This window comes from Manis pentadactyla, chromosome 8 (genome assembly GCF_030020395.1).
Source record: "Manis pentadactyla isolate mManPen7 chromosome 8, mManPen7.hap1, whole genome shotgun sequence".
NCBI lineage: Eukaryota > Metazoa > Chordata > Mammalia > Pholidota > Manidae > Manis > Manis pentadactyla.
The window spans coordinates 110169489-110190614 of NC_080026.1; the positions used below are offsets into that span (position 1 = coordinate 110169489).

At 39.4% G+C, this 21126-nt stretch overlaps 1 long non-coding RNA gene across 1 annotated transcript in view; it reads left to right on the plus strand.

Annotated features, from left to right (window-relative positions):
• LOC118912923 (uncharacterized) overlaps nt 1-21126 on the plus strand; it is a 74067-nt gene that overhangs the window by 47180 nt on the left and 5761 nt on the right. The window contains exon 3 of the long non-coding RNA XR_008998984.1: nt 11478-11577. This is a non-coding gene — a long non-coding RNA (uncharacterized LOC118912923). The remainder of the gene's footprint in view (nt 1-11477; nt 11578-21126) is intronic.

Here is a 21126-nt window from a genome sequence, read left to right on the forward strand (position 1 = left end):
AAAAAGATCCAAATCACATTTGTAGACATGAAAACAGCAATGTGTAATGTGAAAAAAATACACTAGATGAGTAATGGAAGATTAGACATGGAAACAAAAGATTAGTGACATTGAAGAAATAACAATAAAACTATCCAAAATGAAACAAAAAGAAAACTTGTTAATTACAAAAATAATAATAACAAAGCATCAGTGATCACTCAGACAATTTTGAGCAGCCTAAAATACATGTAATTAGAGTCCTCTAAGGAAAGGAGGGAAGGCCAAAAATATGTTTAATAATGACAAAAAATTACAAACATTATGAAAACCCATAGAGAAATTCAATGAATTCCAAGCACAAGGCACATGAAAACCTAAACCAAGGCACAGAGAAATGATGGGTTGACAGCAGATTTCTTTTTGAAAATCATATAAATGAGGAGACAATGGAGCAACATCATTAAAATAGTCAAAGAAAAGCCTAGAATTTTATATCTGATGAAAATATCTTTCTAAAGCAAAAGCCTAAAGAATCCATCACTGGCAGACCCACACCAAGAATTATTAAAGGAAGTTCTTCAGACAGAGGAAAAATTATAACAGATGGAAATATGTACCTACAAAATGTAATAAAGCTGGAAATGGTGACCACATGGTTACATATACAAATTTTCTTATTATTTTTGTCTCTTTGAAAATGAGTTGAATGTCCAAACAAAAATACTAACACTTTAGTATGGGTTTATAACTTATGTAAAAGTAAAATGTATGGCAAAAATAGTACAAAGGTCAGGAAGGAATAAATGAAAGTATACTATTATAAGGATCTTATAATATTCATGGAGTGGAATAATATCACTTGAAGGTGGACTATGACATACTAGAGATATATACTATAAACACTAAACCAAACACTAAAACTAAAGAGTTACAGGTAATGAGCCAATAAAGAAGACAAAATAGAATCATTAACATTTATTTAATCCAAAAGAAGGCAGAAAAAGGGTAAAGGTCACAAAGAGCAAGACAGTAGACTTTTAAACATAGCCATTCAAATAGCTGCATTAAATGTAGGTGGTCCAAATATCTCAATTAAGATTCAGAGATCATCAGATTGGATTTTTAAAAAAGCAAGACCCAGCTATATGCTGTCTATCAGAAATGTACTCCAATTCTAAAGATACAAATAGGTTAAAAGTAAAAGGATAGGAAAAGATATGACATACTAACACTTAACAAAAGAAACCTGGAGTGACTATGTTCATTTAAGAGAGGATAGATTTCAGAGAAAAGACTTACCAGGGATAAAGGTGTCAAGTAACCAAAAGAACATAACAATCCTAAGCATTTATGCACCTAATAACAGAGCTTCAAAATATATGAAGCAAAAACTGATAGAACTGCAAGAAGAAATGAACAAATCCACAATTATTATTTGGCATTTTAGTATACTTTTCTCAACAATTCAAGTATAAAAATCAAGATGTAGAATAGTTAACACTATCAATCAACTTGTTCTAAATGATACTTATACAACATTCTACTCCAAAACAGCAGAATCCACATTCTTGTCATATGCACATAGAACATTCACCAAGATAAATCATACACTTAGCCACAAACCAGTCTAAATAAATTTAAGAGACTACAAGTCATACAAAATATGTTCTCTGACCACAGTAGAATTAAGATATAAATAAAACCAAAAGATCTCTGGAAAATCCCCCAGCATTTAGAGATTAAATGACAACTTCTAAATAATCCATGAATCAAAGAAGAAATCGAAAGGAATATTAAAAATATTTTTAATTGAAAGAAAATGAAAATACATCTCAAAATCTGTAGGATACCACTAAAGCAATATATGGGGAAAAACTTATCGTACTAAATGTCTATATTAGAAAAGAAGAAATGTTAAGTAAATGAGCTAAATCATTGATGGACCTCAGCTTCCACCTTAAGAAACTATAAAAAGCAGAGCAAATTAAATCTAAAATAGAAGAAATGAAATAATAAAAGTTATAACAGAAATAGATAAAATAAAAAATGAAATAAATCAAGAAAATCAATGAAACCCAAAGTTGGTCCTTTGAAAAGATCAATAAAATTAATATAGTTCTACCTACACTGATCAGGAAAAAGAAAAGATAAAAATTATTAAAGTAAAGAATGAGAGACATGACATCACTACAGATTCTACACATATTAAAAGGATAATGAGAGAATATTATGAAAAATCAATGCCAAGAAATCTAATAATTTATATGAAATGGACAAGTTCTTTGAAAGATATGAACTACCAGAGTTCACTCAACTAGAAATAGATGACCCAAATAGCCCTTTATCTATTAGGGAAATTGGATTAATAATTTAAAACTTTTCCAAAAGAAAACTCCAGATCCAGGTAGCCTCACTGGTGAATTCTACCAAACATTTAAGGAAGAAGTACACCAATTCTATTATAACTTCCAGAAAATTGAAAAACTATAAACACTTCTAACTCATTCTATGACACCAGCATTATATCCTGATAGCAAAATCAGATAGTCCTTACAAGAAAACTACAGACCAACATCCTTTATAAACAGAGGTGCTGTGGATATAGTGAAGGTTCCTATGGCCAGGATTCTTACCTGGCCCTGGTCGGCTACCTTGCTACACACATGTGGCCAATATGTTGTTACTGACTTTATATATAAAGAGCTCCACCCAGTGCTCTGGGCAACACAGTGGCATGGCTGCACAACTGCAGGAGAGCAGAGATTGGAGTGGTGGCAGTGCCGAGGACAGAGACTGAGATGGCTGCAGAGGTAGAGAGGCCCAGAGTCAGAGACCAGCTTGCTGCATGCAGACTTGCTCTGAGTGGACAGGATCCTAGTGATTGACCTGCCACCATGGGAATGAAGTTAGGTATAAACCCTTTCACCCCAAGAATGTTCCATTGTCATTTTTCAGTCTCATTGAATCCATAGTGAACTTGCCCGGGGCTAAAATCCATTGGCAACATAGTGCAATGACTCTAAATAGAATTTTATTAAAACGAATCCAACAATATATAGAGGATATATCATGACCAAGTGAGGTTTACCCCAGGAATGCAAGGTTGGTTTAACATTCAGAAATCAATGTAATTAGCCATATTAATAAACTAAGAGATAAAAGCCATATAATTATCTCAACAAATGCAGAGAAATAATTTGACAAAATCCAACATCTATTCTGATTTTTTTAATGTCAGCAAACTAGGAATAGTCAAGAACATCCTCAACTTGATTTTAGAAAAATCTGCATTAAGTAGTAGTACATTAATCTAATAAATAAAGGCACATCATATTTAATGATGAACGACTGAATGCTTTCTTCCTATAATCAGGAATATGATAAGAATATATACTCTTATCACACCTATTCAACATTGCACTGAGGATCTAGCCACAGCAATAAGAAAGAAAAGAAAACAAAAGCATCCAGATTGGAAAGGAAGAGGTAAAACTGTCTTTACTCACAGATGACATGATCAGCTATGTAGAAAATACTACAGAATCTACGAAAGCTACTGGAACTAAAATAGGAGTTTAGTGAGGTAGTATGATACAAGACCAATATGCAAAAATTAGTGGTATTTCTACATCCTGGCAATAAGTGACCTGATATTGAAATTAAATAAACAACACCATTAACAAGAGTATCAAGAGATATAAAATACTTCAGCATAAATCTGAAAATATATAAAAGAACTGTACACTGCAAACTATAAAGCAATGTTGAGAGAAATTAGAGATCTGAATAAATAAAGAGATATGCCATGTTCATGACTTGGAAGCACAATATTAAAATGTCAGTTCTCCCCAAATTGATCTGTAGATTAACCACAATCTCAACAAAAATACCAGAAAGTTTTTTTGTGGAATTTGGAAAGTTGCTTCTAAAATTCAAATGAAATGCAAAAGACCTAGAATTGTCAAAACAGCTTTGAAAAGGAACAAAAAACTAGTACTAGAACTAACATTATTTGATTATAAAGCTGCAGTAATTAAGAAAATGTATTTGAGAAAAGACAGACAATTAGATCAAAGGAACAGAAAAAGAGTCCAGAAATAGATCCACACATTTATGGTAACCTGATTTTCAACAAAGGCGGAAAGCAATTCAGTAGATTGTCTTTTCAACATACAATGATGAAAAAAATCAGATATCTATATAAAAAATTGACTATAGATTTACATGTAAGACATAAAACTATAAAATTTTGAGAAGAAAACATAGGAGAAAATCTTTGTGACCCTGGGTTAGGTAAAGATTTCTTAGACACAACCCCAGAAGCACGTTCTATTACACAGGTAAATTGGACTTCATCAAAATTTAAAACTTCAATGTACAAGAATCACCTGGGGATCTTGTGTAACTATAGCTTCTGATTCAGTAGGTTTGCGAGAATTGTGGCTTGAAATCTGCATTTCTAATAAGCTCTCAGATGATACTGATGCTTTGGATCCCAGAAATTATAATAAAGATCATTCTTAGAAATATTCTACTTCCATAAAAACAAAGTGCACTTGGCTGTGTAAGTTCTTCTTTCAGAGAGAATCCATTGAGTGTTAATATGAAATCTGCTACAGTACCTATACAGTTTTGGAAGGAAACTAAATCCCTTCCCTCTCCAGTGAAAAAGGACTCTGTTCTGGAATGTTCTCTTAGCTGCCCTAGATTCTGACATTCCTGTAGAGCTGAGCCTAGAAGTTCCCAAAATGGAGCTTTTAGATTCACCAATGGAGCTTTTTAAAAATACTGATGCCTGGGTCCTACCCCAGAGACTGTTTTGATGAGTCTGGTGTGGAGCCTAGGTATCAGTATTTTTAAAGCCCTTCTGGTGATCTTACTGTGAACCAGAGCTTAGAATCATGGGTTAGTTAGCCTTACGTATAACTAGACTGCTTCCTCCCTCTCTAATATCCACTGGACAAATATTGATAAGCCATTCTCTATTTCCCAGACCCTGAGCTAATGTGCTGGGGAATACAAAGATGAGTAAGCCATGGCCCCTGCCCTTAGAACGCTCAGTCTACACACAATTTTCATACCTATGATAACTGCTGTAACAGAGGTGTTTCATTCAGTTAATACATACTTGTCGAGAATTTACAAGTTTTAGGCACTAGGAGTGTTAACTAGCAAGACAGACACCATCCTACCTTCATGGAGCTCATGCCCAATGGGAATCTCAAGTCACAAGGGACACAGAAAAAGGGGCCCCTAATCCAAATTGAGAATGAAAAAAAGACCCTCAGGTCCTGAAGTTTCCCTTGAATCTTTAATCCTCATATCATCCAGGCCCAGGAAGAAGAAAGAGTCCTCCAGCAGGAAGAACAGTGTTGGCAGGGGCATATAGGTATGAAACAGAATGACACATTCAGAGAACTGGCAGTACCATAGTTGAGGGGGTTTCCCGTAGCCCAACCCCTGGCATTTGTCTGACAGCTTCTGCCCCCCTCCACCCTTATGCTTAAGGCAGCCTTTGCCCCTTCCACTTAATAGCACTATTCAGGTTTCAGTCAGACATGCAGCCCCTTCTATCAACCCAAAACTCCATAATTATGATACCATCTATGAGGGAGACTCAGGCAGAGAATCCTCCTCCTCTCTTCAGACCCCAAGACCACTTTCCCAGACACACCCAGTCCCACTGTTCTGCTACCACCAGGTGGAGCCCTTTCATTCAGTTCTCTTGCCATTGCCAGACACACCCATTTTCAGTCACCAGCTGATTTCTTTTACCCTGAATTTCCTCCTTACAAACCCCAGGACTGGAACTACAATCGTCTTTAATCTGAGGAAGAGGATCACCAGAAGCATGTTCAATACACAAACCAGTTGTGTAGTTCAGTTTGCGCCTTTCCCTTAATTCGAGCAGCACGGGGTTCATTGTTAGCTCTCTCCTTGCCACATCAACTTCTGCTGAAGCCCATTGTGCTCCTACCTAAAAGATTTCCCCAGCTCCACCCACCATGAGTTAGATGTTCCCCACACCTTGGTGAAGATTGCTTTCCACCCAAACAATGTGTGCTCAAAGAATTGTTCCTGGAAATTTGACATCTAGGCACAGAAAAGGGTAAATTTTTTAAAATTAAGGTATCATTGATATACAATCTTATGAAGGTTTCACATGAACAACATTGTGGTTTCAATGTTCAACCATATTATCAAGTCCACCCCCCACACCGACCCCATTGCAGTCACACTCCATCAACGTAGTAAGATGCTACAGAGTCATTACTGTCTTCTCCGTGCTATACTGCCTTCCCGGTGACCTACCAATATTGTGATTGCTAAATATAGTGCCCCTTAATCCCTTTCTCCCTCTGTCCACACCCACCCTCTCCAACCCCTTCTGTTTGGTAACTGCTAGTCCCTTCTTGGAGTCTGTGAGTCTGCTGCTGTTTTGTTCCTTCAGTTTTGCGGTTTTGCTTTGTTGTTATACTCCACAAATGAGGGAGATCATTTGGTACTTGTCTTTCTCCACCTGGCTAATTTCACTGAGAATAATTACCTCTAGCTCCATCCATGTTGTTGCAAATAGTAGGATTTGTTTTCTTTTTATGGCTGAATAATATTCCATTGTGTATATGTACCACATCTTCTTTATCCATTCATCTATTGATGGACACTTAGGTTGCTTCCATATCTTGGCTATTGTAATAGTGCTATGATAAACATAGGAGTGCATATGTCTTTTTGATCAGAGATCTTGTTTTCTTTGGATAAATTCCTAGGAGTTGAATTCCTGGGTCAAATGGTATTTTTAGTTTTAGTTTTTTGAGGAATCTCCATGTTGCTTTTCACAATGGTTGGACTAATTTACATTCCCACCAACAGTGTAGGATGATTCCCCTTTCTCTGCATCCTCGCCAGCATTTGTTGTTTCTTATCTTTTGGATGTTGGCCATCCTAACTGAGGAGAGGGGAAATTTTTAGGAAAAAAAAAATCAAGATCCAATTTGCTAATCCCTATTCATACTGCCTAAAAGAACCAGAAGAGATGTTTCCTTGCAGAAGAGTCATATAGAGGCTCCTGACAGGAAGCAGGCTGATGATTCCCTCATGGAATAACCTCTATAATCTGTTTTAATCATCACAAATATTGTGGCAGTTGCATGCCCTAACCATTTCCTGTGACCTCCTTGGACCTCTCCTTTTTTCCAATTGTGCTTAACACCCAGGCTAAAAATAGGACCCAGCAGAAAGGTAGGGAGGAATTGTTACCAGCGTTCCTGAGCACAGGAACCATGCATAAGTCACCTTGTATCCTGCACAGCACCTAGCCCAGTGCCTTATCTAGTTGAGGCAGATAACTTTGTAACAAACACAAATATAGTAAAAAATATGTGATGGATTCCAGCCTATTTGAAGATTGGAAGCTACAGCAGTACAAGGCCAATTCCAGGGTTTACCCTAAAGTCCACAGACACATTGGCTACTTCCCATTTATTTCCACTTCCTATATATGGTTGAGAAGGTGATTTGGTTGCTCTCTCAGACATTTATTGAGTACATGCTGCCTACTGGTGCTGTGACCCTGGGACTGGATGAGAATCTTCATAGTGCCAAGCAGACATAAGGACTTACCCTCCTAATGACATCAGCAGCACTTCTGACAAGCTCTTCCTTGGCATGCATGCCCACTCACTTTTGTGGTGGTCTACACTACCACTGCCCTGCAGTTAAAGAATAAAGAGATCATCCATTTTTTGCTACTGCTTCTATTGTGATGTGGAGTCTAATTCCTCTTTCCTTGAATCTGGCTTGCCTGAGTGACTTGCTTGACAAGTAAAATGTGAGGGAAGTGATGTCCTAGAACTTTCAAGACTAGATCGTAAGAAGCCTTGTTGCTTCTACCCAGACCTCTTGGAACAATTGCTCTGGAGCAAGCCAGCCCCAACATAAGAAATCTGATGACCCGGAGACTGACCTATTAAGAAGCTGTCGGAGTTGCCATGGAGAAAGAGATGCCTTACCAGCCCAGCTTCACATGAGTGAAGAAACCTTTAGATGGCTCTAGGCCTTAGCTGCCATCTAATAGTAACCAAATGAAGGACCCCCACATGAGAACCACTAACTGAGCTAATCAACCCCCAGAACCATGAGAGATAAGAAGAAGTTGTTTGTTCTTAGATACAACCTTAAAAACAAACAAATGTGGTTAGGTAAGGTATTTTCATTGGGGGAAGCTAGGTGAAGGGTACACAGGAAGTCTCTGTACTATTTTGCCACTGATTATGAGTCCTAAATTGTTATTTTTTAAGTTATTAAAAAATAAAACACTAGCACACCTGATCTAGAGAAGATCCATTTTGAAAGAACTAAAGACAACTGGAGATTTGTGTTGAGCCATGTCCCAGATGCTGACAATACCAGCATGGGCTGCAGCCAGCAAGTGTGTGGAACTGTGTCCTCAACACATCTACTGGCTTTAAAAGCTCAGGGGAAGGCTCTATCCCACTCCCCCTGCAATGCCATCGACTCAACCTCAATCTTAATGTTCCACTCATCATGCTCGGGTCTCCTACGTGGGAAACACCCAGCTCTTCCTTTTGTCCAGTGAGGAGAGAGACTGACTGCATTCGCTCTTCATTTTTCAAAGACTGACATACAATATGAGCAGGCATGAAATGTCACTCAGCCAAGAGAGATTTTCTCTGCTAGTGTTTTTTTTTAATACCTCTTTTCTTTGGCTCAAAAAAAAAAATTCTCATACAAACAAGTGAAATCATGCCCTCATTCTGCCATGTTTTAGAGATCTCTACCCATCTCTAGCTCTTCAGGGAGACCGTGCTCCTCCTAGACATCCCTGGAGAGCAGACACCAGCCCCACACCCCAGACACGGCTTCCTCCATGGATGATGTCTGAGGAAAGCAGACGTTCTACCTCTGGTGCTTTGCAGACTCCTGGTTCATGACAGGTGGAAACAGCCACTTTGAGTTGGGAGCAAGGGTGATATAGGAGGAAAGATGAAGATTTGACAAGATCAGTAGAGCAATCTACAAATAGCTATTGGAGCACCTAATTTTTCTCAACTCTGAACCAGGCACTATTGGAGTATAGAAACATGAGATAAAGACAAACGACTGTGGTGGAAAAGCTTTGGACTTCAAGGACCTGGGCTGACATCCCAGTTTTGCCATTCGCACTATGGCCTTGGAATGGCTTTTCATTCTTTCTGAGAGGACAGGAAAATTCACCTACCAACCTCAGGGGCTTTGAAAATCACAAGCGAGTGCAGTACTTTGTTAACCACCAGGCCAATGCAGGCTATTATTATCACATACCATTGTGTACTAGGAGGTCAGAGAAGGAAGAGGGGACTGGGCAGGAGCTGTCAGGGAGGACTTGATGGAGGACCTTGGTCTAAAGTGGACCTTGGAGGAAGGAAAAGACTGGGAAAGGCAGAAAAGGCATTCCTCCCAGGGGGAACTGAGGGAGGGATTTGTATCCTGTGGGGGAAGGATGGAAGTAAGCAAGCTTGACTTAAACTGTGAAAGGGGTTTTGATTGAGGAACCATATGGAAAATAAGGTTAGGGAGATAAGGGAGCCTCTGATTATGAAGGATCTAGAAAAACAAAGAGATAGGAGAGTGAAAGATACTGGGTCGAAGATGCTCACCAACTTCTTACCTGCCTGCATCACAGAATATATCCAATACTCCGTTTTTCTGAAATATTTACTGGTTCATACTGCAAAAACACCATTGAGAACTACACTGGACAGTGGAAATTATGATGGTAATAATATAATCAAGCAGTTACTTTGGTGGGTGCTATAGGTAGGGAGGAGGCACTTTGAAATGCATTCTTTATGCTCTCAGAACAAAATGATGTTTATTCAGTTGGATGTCTTCTGAAAGATGCCACAAAGCATCTGCCTAATTAGCAAACACTAGGAACCGGAACCCTGTACCTCTCTTTTCTTTCACATACTGATCTACCCCCACCAAACCAGCACGCTGAGAAGAAAAGGCAGCATGTGCCCCTGCACAGCCCCTAAAACAAGATTCAATCTGGCCAGAATCCCACAGCTCCAGTCTGTTATGTTCCTTGACCAGGGACATCTTGCAACTCTTTGTAGATGGGGGTCTTTCAAGGTAATAAATCCCCTTACAGAGTAAAGCCCACGAATCATGAAAGGATCTCTCTCTTTTTGGTAGAGTTGATTCTAATGTTTCTTTGGCATCTTAATGTTTTGGGGGAGCTCCTTTTGTTTAACCTAAACCTCCTCATGGAACAGGAATAGTGGAGGAGTCTGGCTGAATGCTAAGAAATGCAGAGCATGTCAAATGTAAGAGTAAATTCAGTCATATTGTGGCTAAAGACTATGGGAAAAGAATCACACAAGAACCTCAAAAGCTGCTGTCTCTCCTGGTTCTTGTAGGAATAATCCAACAATTGTTTGTAAAATTATGGCTATTCTCTCTGGTCAAATCATTGCTTGTAAACCAACTACAGAGCCAAAACAAGTAAAATGCCTTAAAAATTAGAAAAACAAAGTTGAGGCCTCAAGATTTGAAGTCTGAATTATGTCTTGTTCTCTCTATATTCCTGCTACCTAGCACAATAAATGCTTGTTGAATGAATAAATGAATACATTGGAGTAAAATCTAATGGTAATAGTAAATAATGTGTTGTGAAAGTAAGAAAAGGTGATGAACTTCTGGATCCAACACAAATGAAATGTGAATGATTAGTGAAGAAATCCTGTGTGCCCAGTATGATTGTAATCATGAGATCCCTGGGAACAAACACGTATTTGCTTACCACAATCCAAAAATAACTATGCTAACTTCTTAACCTAGAAAGCAAAGTAGAGCAATAATTCCTATCCTGGGGGTGCTTACAAGTTAATGGAGAAGACAACACACAACTTATTCAACAGAAATATTTGAAAGCAATTATATACAGACAGGAGTGGGAAAGATGGTATGTTGGAAATTGTGCTGGTGATCCAGAGACTAGGTGGGGTTACTCAAGAAACAAGGAATTCCCTATCATCAACTACTATTTATTGAGACAGATTCTCCCTGACTCGGGGAGAAGATGAAGTTAAGACTGAAAATGAGGTTGAGATGGAAACAAAGTTGAAGATGAAGTGAAAATGAAGACCCATACAAGGGTGGAGGCTGAGGAGAAGGAAGAGGCGAGTTGAGGGTGAGGGGTCTTGGAGCTTGGTCATCTCTTCATTCTGGCATGTTCTTATAGAAGGGGTCGGCAAATGGACGTTCTTTCAGTACTTTCAGCCTTTGGACTCCTGATTTCCTCTTTTGTAAAATGGAATAAGAAGAAGTAGTTCTCCCACATAATTACAACCCCACATTTTCTATCACCTTGCATGTGATAATATACATAAAGCACCTCTCACAATGCCTGGCACATAGTAGGTACTTATAAATCCTTTCATGATAACTACAGGATTTCTATTCTGTCCTTGTCTCCTTAATTGCCCAAGGCTGCTGGTCCTTGTTCCAAATCTGCTGCTGATTCACCATATGATGCTGGGAAACTCTCATATCCTCTCTGAGCCTGGGCTTTTCATCAGTACAATACAGGTAATAATACCCAAAACACCTCCCAAGCTGGTTATGAGGAGAGTGCCTGTGAAAGTACCATGAAGTGCATCAAGTGCCCAGCAAATCTAAGGTATTGTTAGGATTAGGTAGATCCTGTATCTATAACTCCCCAAAAGTATATGTCCATCGCCCAGAGGCTGGGGTGAGGCTGGAGAAAGACTGGGTAACTTCTGTGAACTGATCATTGCACAGACTCCCTGGGATGATCTCACCAGCTCTGTGGTGCTTCTGTGGGGAGATTTGCACACCAAGTGTTTTTAACTGAGCCCTTTAAATATTAAATTGCAATTATGATTTGAGGTTAGCAGAGCAGAGGGAATCAAATGGTCCACAAGTATTTATCAGAGAGTATAACCACAGAGACCATTGTACCTGTTTATACTATTGTAAAAATGAACATAACCTCCCAATTCCAGGCCTTTGGAAGAGATTCCAAGTTGATAGAAAAGACAAGGCTACAAACCATAAGCATACACTCAACACATACACACAGACATCCATATTCAGAGACACAAAAAGGGCCAGGCTTATTTGCAGATAGATAAACTGTTTCAAGACCCCAGGAAAATATCCTGTCAAATAGCCCCAGTGGGTAGGGGCGTTAGACTATGATAGACCTAGAATTAAATTTCTGTCTCATAACCCCAAGCATGCTGAGAACAAATAATGGAATTGATTTTTCCATGGGATAGTTAAGGATTTGTTTTTTGTTTTCATTTTTTAATAGTACAGAGGTCTTTTTATTTTTTAACACAATTATGCCATAATTTCACAGGAAATGGGTTCAAGGAGCTCAGTCTCCTTTCTGTTGGTTCTCATGAGGTGTACTTCTTGGGCCCGAGCAGGCCACTGCTTCAGTTGAACCCAAGTTCCTTTCTCTTTGGCCTCCATTTTTTTGTCTGATTTTTTTCCTTCACCCATTTCAGGAAGCTATCTTGGCTCTTAGAGTGCTTAATATGCTCACTACATACATTAATTCTTTTGGCAAGAACCATGCCCTTAACTTTCTTATTTGCAAAAACGCCAGCTGCTTGCCGAGTATCACTGTGGCACTGTGGACTCTTCCAGCTTTGCCATGGTAGCATTTGGGGGGCATTCCTTTTGGAAGAATTCCCATCCCCTGATATTGATAATGTCACCTTTGTTGCAAATTGCATGTATGTGGCCAAGGAACAATTCTATACTTTCTAAAGTCCTAGAGAACATATAATGGGTGCCTCTCTTGTCTCCCTTTATGTTGGTCATTTGGGCAAATTACTGGAAGATGGTTGCTCCAGCCAATTAAAAAAAAAAAAGAGCAAATAGTTAAGTTTTTAACTAAGCTCATATGGTGAAAATCATATATAATAAAAACGATGCTTGAGAATTCTTTAAATCAGCTGTAAAGTGGATGTGCCCATACATACATGCCTTTCTAAAGATACCTCCCTAAGTCAGCCTAGCCAGCTGACTTCAAACACCAGGCTCACACTCAGTGCAGCAAGATGCTCACATTGTCACAGACTCATGGCAGATGATACCGGACAAGTCAAGAGCAGACTCACCTCTCCAGTCTCACTTCCTCTGTGGGTAGAATTGCCAATACTAGTAAGTCTTTTCAGTTTAAATCCTATCTCTACTCTGGCAGATCCCATCTGCCTCTCTGTAGAGAGGCTAGCCTGTTTCAAAAGTCTCGTTTTCAAAAAATTACTGTATCATTATATAATCTACAAACACTAAAACACATCCATCTTAAGTATACAGTTAACTGACCTTGACAAATGTATCTACCCATCTGACAACCACCATGTTAAAAACATTACCATCACCCCAAAAAGTTTTGTTGCGCCTCTTTGTAGTTAATTCCCAACCCTGGTACTAGGTAACTAATTAATACACTTTTCCTTTCTACAGTTTTCTAGAATTTCATAAAATTGAATTTCCCTTTTCTAGAATTTCATATAAATGGAATCGTACAGGATGCAGTCTGTGAAAATGACCCATTTAAACAAGGGTGTAACTCATAAAAATATAATAATTGCAGTTGGTAGTGAAGCCTGTGACTGTAATTTAAAGGAAAAAAAGAGCAGAGTATGGCAATAAAGGAGGGAAGTTACTCTAAAAATATAGGACAAATTGTTCAGTCCTTTAAGACAAGAGAATTGATAATCAAGCTCCGGGAACCTCAATAACATCACTTCAGTGGAAGGATGGTTTGGAATGGATCACTATGGAAGATGAAGGCAGATAAAATCCATTAAGAAGGATCTGGAGAGAGGAAAGAGAGAAGAAGTAGAATAAGCCGGGAAATCAGTGTCACACCTGATTTTCAGTCCTGCTTTTGTATTTAACAAACCACATGACCTCACAATTCATGTACCTGCTCTGGTCCTGATTCCCTATGTATATATAATAAAGGCACTGGACTTCAGACATGATTTCTGAGAGGCTGCATTATTAGTCATAAATTTCATGAAGGCAGGGACTTTGTCTGTTCCTGCTGTGACCCTGGCACCTAGCAAAATGCTAGCATTTGTTGAATGAATAAATAACCTAAGGTCTCTTCTGGCTCTAACAGCCTATCACTTTTGGGAGAATCACCTGATATAGTGTTGGTCCCTCAACCCTGCCAGACCTCAGTGACAACTGGGTCCCAGTCTCGGCCCAAACTACCCCTTTACTATGCTACAACCCATGTACATGAGGAAGCTGAAAGTTAATCTTGACCACCCATTAAAAGCCATTGAGACAAACACTTCCCATTTACTCCAAAAGAGAAATAGCCACCAGCCTCCCAGGAAAGTCAAGTGTGGAGAACAAATGGGAAATGATCTGACCCTGTCATTTGTGACAGTAAAATTCATGATATACAGGTCTTCTAATGGGGTACACTTAGTGGACAAATGAGGCTGAAAGGTCAGGTGTGTGACCTTCTAGAGTCAAGACGGTTATAAGCATAGTTTTCTTGGTTTAACAGCTTTCATTCTGAAAGTTTGGCAGGCTCTGTCACATGGCAAAAGGCCTTATCCCAAAGTTTGTAAACTCAAATGCTTTCAGGGGCTGGATAAGTACTGAGTCAAGTGTATGGGAATACACCAGCACAGAATGTGAGAACTGGACAGGGCATGCTCAAAATGAAAAAAAAAAAAAAAATATATATATATATATATATATATAAAATTCAGGTTTTTAAATGCTTTGGTGGCAAAAATATTGCTTCCAGAATTAGGCTCCTGGACTGTCAATTTGCAATCCAGGCATTACTTCATGGCTGTATTCATGACAACAACAGCTTCTCAATGGCAGCCCTTTGAAAACCTTTGAGCACACAGTAGGAGTTTAATAAATACTTCTTGAGTTACTATATTGTAGTGGTGGACCAAGATTTTATTGGGCTGAAAAATCTGGTGGAATGAGTCCCTTTTATCATCTTCTCTCTGCCTTGCTTTCCAGTAGAGTTCCTGCTCCAGTGGCTGGCTACCCATTCATTTACACACTCTCAGCCTGGCCGCCTGGAAGCAAACTGGACTGCAGTGGTTCAAAATATCCCAGTTCTCACTTGTCATGTCTCTCTCTCTCTCTCTCTCTCTCTCTCTCTCCTTTTCTCCCCCTCCCTCCTCAGCATCATCTCTTCTCAGAGCAAAAGTTGGGTCTTTTTATTAGCCATTCTTCCATCTATTTCATGATTTTGATGTTGGCATCCCAGCTTTCTCTTCTTTAACCTTCAAGTTCATGCTTCTCTTTCTATTATAAAAATTACCCAGTAAACCTTTTCACACAAAGATATTGACTTAATATGTTACTCTTCTAAGAATGTTTAGTTTTTTGGGGGTTTTTTTGTTTGTTTTATGTTGGTATCATTAATGTACAATTACATGAGCAATATTATGGTTACTAGACTCCCCCCATTATCAAGTCCCTACCACATACCCCATTACAGTCACTGTCCATCAGCATAGTAAGATGCTATAGAATCATTTCTTGTCTTCTCTGTGTTGTACTGCCTTCCCCGAAGAATGTTTAGTTTTAATGGAGTATAAGGCAATACTGAATGCAAAGGAATATACCCAGGGAAAGAAAAAAACTGATATTTGTCCATTTGACCTTCTAGGTAACCCTCGTTCACCTTGTCAGTGGAATAAAGACAATAAAGAGCCAGGTAAACCTGCTATGAAGTAAGAAGAGCAAAGCTGAATCAGCAAAAAGTTTAGTAGCTATTTGCTTAGGCTTACATTCCAGTTTTGCTTCTTACTAGAAAATTTTGGGCAAAGTAGTTAACCTGTCTATGCCTCAGTTTCCACATCCCTAACATGGAGATAATAATAATACCTACCTCAGAGGTTGCTCTAACAACTAAAAGAGTTAATGCATCTCAAGTCCAAGAAGAGAGCTTGGCACATACTAAGAATTCAATGAGTGTTAGCTACTACTGTCTGCAAATAGGGGGAAGTACCCACATTACAGAGTTGGTGAATTAGAAGGGGGCCTGAATTAAGGCACCTAACATAGTACTTAGCACCTAGTAAAGGCTCAATGAATTCCTATGGTTATTATGTTGTAATAGGCTGAATTATGGCCCTCAAAAATATCCAGGTCCTAACCTCTGAAACCCATGAATGTTACCTTACATGGTAAAAGAGACTTTGCAGGATCTTGAAATGGGGAAATTATGCTGAATTATTCAGGGGACTCTTAAATGTAATCACAAGTGCCTATAAGAGGGAGACAGAAAGTAAAACAAATTAAAAAAAAAAACCAATTCAAAAATGAGGAAGGGACTTGAACAGACATTTCCCAAAGAAGATATTCAAACAGTCAATAAGCACATTGCTCAAAAGCATTGATAATTAGGGAAATGCAAACCAAAACCACTTTTTCCATTAGCAAAATGTAAAAAACCACTCCAGTGAGGTACAACCTCACTCACACCCATTAGGTAGCTGATATCAAAACAACAGAAAATAGCAAGTGTTGGCAAGGATGTGGAGGAACTGGAACTTTTGTACACTGTTGGTGGGAATGTAAAATGGTACAGTTGCTATGGGAAACAGTGTGACAGTTTTTTCTCAAAAAAACAAAATTGGAATTAACAGATAATCCAGCAATTATTATTCCATTAATAGGGTTACATTTAAGACCCCCCTGAATAATCCAGCTATTATTCCATTAATAATAATCCTTTTTAAGTCTTTTTCAGCCTTAAAAAGGAAGGAAATTCTGACATGTGCTACAGCATGGATGAACCTTGAGGACATCATGCCAGTAATATAAGTGAAATAAACCAGTCATAAAAAGATAAACACTGTGTGATTCCACTTACAAGAGATGGAGTAGCCAAAATCATAGAAACAGAAAGAAGAATGGTGTTTGCCAGGGCCAAAGGGGAGCAGAGAGTGGAGAGTCATTGTGTTAGAGATATAGAGTTTCAGTTTTACAAGATGAAAAGAGATGGCAATGGATGACAATCTTATAAATGTATTTAATACTACTGAACTGCACACTTAAAAGCAGCTAAGATAATAAATTATCTTATGTGTAGTTTACCAAAAAAAAAAAAAGAGAGAAAGGCAGAGGGAAATTAAACCACAGAAGCAGGGGGAAGCAGATGCAGAGGAGGAAGATGCTCTGCCGCTGGCTTCGAAGACAGAGGAAGGGGCTGCAAGCCAAGAAATGCCCGCAACCCCCGCAGTGGGAAGAGGCAGGGAACAGGCTCTCCCCTGGGGCCTTCAGAAGGAACCAGCCCTACCGGAATCTTGATTTTAGCCCCGTAAGCTTCCGGTGGGACTGCTGGCTTCCAGAAATTTGAGAGAATACATTGCTGTTGCTTAAAGCCACTAAGTTGGTAGTTGATTAAAGCAGCCATGGGAAACTGAAAGAGTGCTGGTTTTATCCTGAGTCATCTTTATGGCCCTGCAGGATCTTCAGGGGAACAAGAATCTTTAGAGATAAACAGAGATATTAATGCTTTTTGAGGAAAACATATTTTCACACGCCTCTTGACCATTGGGGGAATCCAGTTTCTTTGGCCCTGAATTTGGAAGGAGGGGAAGGAGTTGATAGTCCCAATCTATTTGCAGCACTGTGAGAGTCAACAGCTGAAATTATCATTTTTGCAGTTTTTTAAAAAAACAGTAGTTTGTTCTTTCTTTTCTAAATGCATCAGCGGGCCGGTGGAGAAGGTCTGGAAAGCAACAGCTAAGATTAGCTTCCAGCCTCTGCACTGAGACCTTGAGTGGCTGTCAGCTCTGCAGGGAACAGCAGTGAACCCTCACGCAAATGGCCTATAAAAAAGGCCTTGTCAGAGGCACCTTGACCTGCCAGGGCTTCTCTGGTACTCGGATTCCCAGTGGCCCTCCCAGGGTTATGCTCCCTTGCATGATGTATTTCCCTTGCCTTTTTTAGAGCTGCATTATGCTTGCTGCAGGAAACAGCCTCTTCCTTCTCATAAACACAGCCTTGGGTTCCTGACCAAGCACCCTGCCACTCCACAGCTCCTTGTCCATCCATCACACTTTCCTGTCACCGTGGCTGCAATTGTGGAGAACTGGTCCAATTCCAGAGGTGAACCCAGGGTGGGGAGTAGGAAGGGAAAAGCCCTGGGAGCAGCTGCAGGTCACACACACCCCGGTTCCAGTCTGCTGATGAGTTCCCTGGAAGCTGACTGGCCTGCACAGTGAATAAGCCTTTCCGATGACCCAGCGGGTGTGATGGAAAAATCTTGATAAGGTCACCACCAGAGGCAGCCTGGGCGTCTCCACCCGCTCAGCTGAGTGTGCAGTGCCCAAGGACAGGGCAGATCAGAAATCCATGAAGAGACAGGGAAGATGAAGTGAAAAGCCATGGCTCCTTCTAAGCAAGATGGAAATGACCGCAGGTGGGATTGAAGGGTCAACATGGCCCACCCCTAAATGTATGCTCCACTGGGTCTAGTGGTGCAACTGGAATTCCCACCAATGGCTTCAAAAGACCTAACACTTACTGAGTGCTTCCTATATGCCAGGCACATTCTCTGGCCTCCTCTAATTTCTGCATCATCCTATCAAATAGGTACCACTATCGCCTTATTTTACAGATGAGGCAACTGAGGTACAGAAATGTTAAGTAAGTTGCCAAAGGTCACAGAGCTGGTAAGTGGTGGAACTGAGATTCAAACCCAGGTAGGAGCTCTGTGTCCACACTTTGCCCCATCATGCTATCCTGCTGCCTTTCACGAGTTCAATATTGAAGTCAGGATGGATTTATCTCTGGGATTGGACCAGTTCTCCATAACCACAGCCAAAGGCACCTACTAGAGTGCTAAAACTGTTCTGTATCAGGATATAGATACGCAGACATATACTACATAAAAATTCACTAAGCTTTACACAAGATTTGTGCACTTTCTTATATATGCATGTTATACCTTAATTATACACGCACACATTTTCTCTCTCTCTTATTATTACTGGAACCTTCCGTACACAACCTGTGTAGAACATAGGTGATACTGGAGGGCAAAGAGCCTTGTTTTATAACCTGTTGTCAATATTTATTTAGGAAGAAGGTAGTTTAAATGAGCAACAGCAGCAGATCTGAATGCAATGTGTACTTGCAAGAGAATGGGAGCAGGGGCTTGGAGCTACAGGGAGAGAGGAGGGGGTGTCCCGTGACTTTGCCCTGGTGTGAGCCAGTGACCCCTTATGTATGGGAGCATAAGGTGATGGAGAGACATATGCTTATTTTATCTATACATCACCCCATTCATAATCCTGCAACCTGATTTTCCCCTATTTAGTTCAGTGACACACCCCCATCTGTCATCACATCCAATGGCCTTTTCTCAGTTCTCATCCTCCTTGACTGTCCTGTAGCTTTTGGTCTGTTGATAAGCTCTGCCTTCTTTGGTAGGACCCTTCATCAGACTTTGATGACACTATACCATCCTCCTCTCATTCTCTTCTCTGATGCTGCTTCTGGGTGTCCTCCATTTGTTCTTGGTTTTCTCCTTCCTTCTCCTGATGACCCTATATATGACCTCATCCTTGGCTCTCTCCACTCTCTCTGTCTCTATCCAACTCCTACCATGTCCTTTACCTACTACTGTCTCTATTTCAACCATTCCTAACTCTACAGCCTTACAGATTCCTTTTCTGAGCTGTAATCCTGAATCTCCAAATGACCACTCAGTACCTCTATCTAGATATTTTCCAAAGACAGTATGTCAGTCAATGGGTACTGTCATCCTTTCTCTAAAATCAGCTCCACGTCCAAAATCTTCCTTTTATCCAAGCTCAAGCCTTGGCATCTTCCCCAGTGCCTCCTTCTCATTCCCAGTGTCCAGCAAATTTCCAAATCCTTTCTGTTCTTTTTGCAAAATCTCCCCCAACTGCTTCCTCCCTCAAGGCAGACCCTCGTGTGCTCCCACTCCGGGTAGAGCAGAAAGACTGGTCTTTGGAAAAGAAGTTCTTTCCCAAAATATCTTCCTCCAAAGCCCAGAATCCAACACCACCCACTCATCATTGTGTGGGAAGCATCGCTCCCTTCTGCAGTCTTCTGTTAAGATGGAAAACTGTTACGAGGAAGAATATTTGGTTTTGAAGTAAGAAGATGAGTTAGAATCCCATTTATGTTCATTAGCCTGTGGCTTATAGCAAGTCCTAAACTTCATGGACCCTTGGTTTTCTGGCCTGTAAAATAAGGATATTAATATCTTCCCCACCTACCTCACAGCTAATGTTGCTTTAAAGAGAAAGATTTTAAGACTCGTGTGCTCTTTAGTAGTATTTGTTGTTTTTTTAAGTTCCTAGCATTTCTGTGTGAATGTTTTTGTTGGGTCCCTAGATAAAGGACAACGGTGCTGGTTACCTCAGGGTAAGGAGCTTGCCTAATTCTACCATTTTGCTTCAGGGAAACCCTGTAATTCTACCATGTAGATATAGATATAGATTAGATATAGATAGATATAGATATAGATATAGATATCACATTATATATATATTATATATATAGGTATCACATACTTATAAAGTATGCATGTTTGCACATATGTATGCGTGTGTGTGTGTGTGTGTGTGTATAAAAAATCACTTGTAATAATACCAAATTAAGGAGAAAACTGAGAGAGAACAGTTTTACTAAAATCTAGAAAAATGGATGTAGGGTAAAATGTCATGATGGCCAGAAAGTAAGTTAAAATACTCAGCAAATAAAAAAAAATAGGTGAAGTGAAATGGGACAATGTTAATAATTTTTAGATCTAGGAATTTTATATGTGGATGTTTATTATGATACTCTGTCTGCTTTTACATATGTTTCAAATGCTTTATAATAAAAATTTTAATGTGTTGAAGACAGAGAAGTAATCAGTAATATAGAAAATGTTCATCATATTATTAACTTTAAAAAGTGAGTTTAAAAACAATATATGTAGTATATTAACTGCATTTGTACCCCCAAAAAGAAGAAAAGGAACATAAATTATAGCACTGGCAGTAAATTCCCCCCAAATTGTAACTTGGTTGCTGCTGGGTGGGATTATGTTTATATTTTTTTAATTGTCTTATTTTGCTC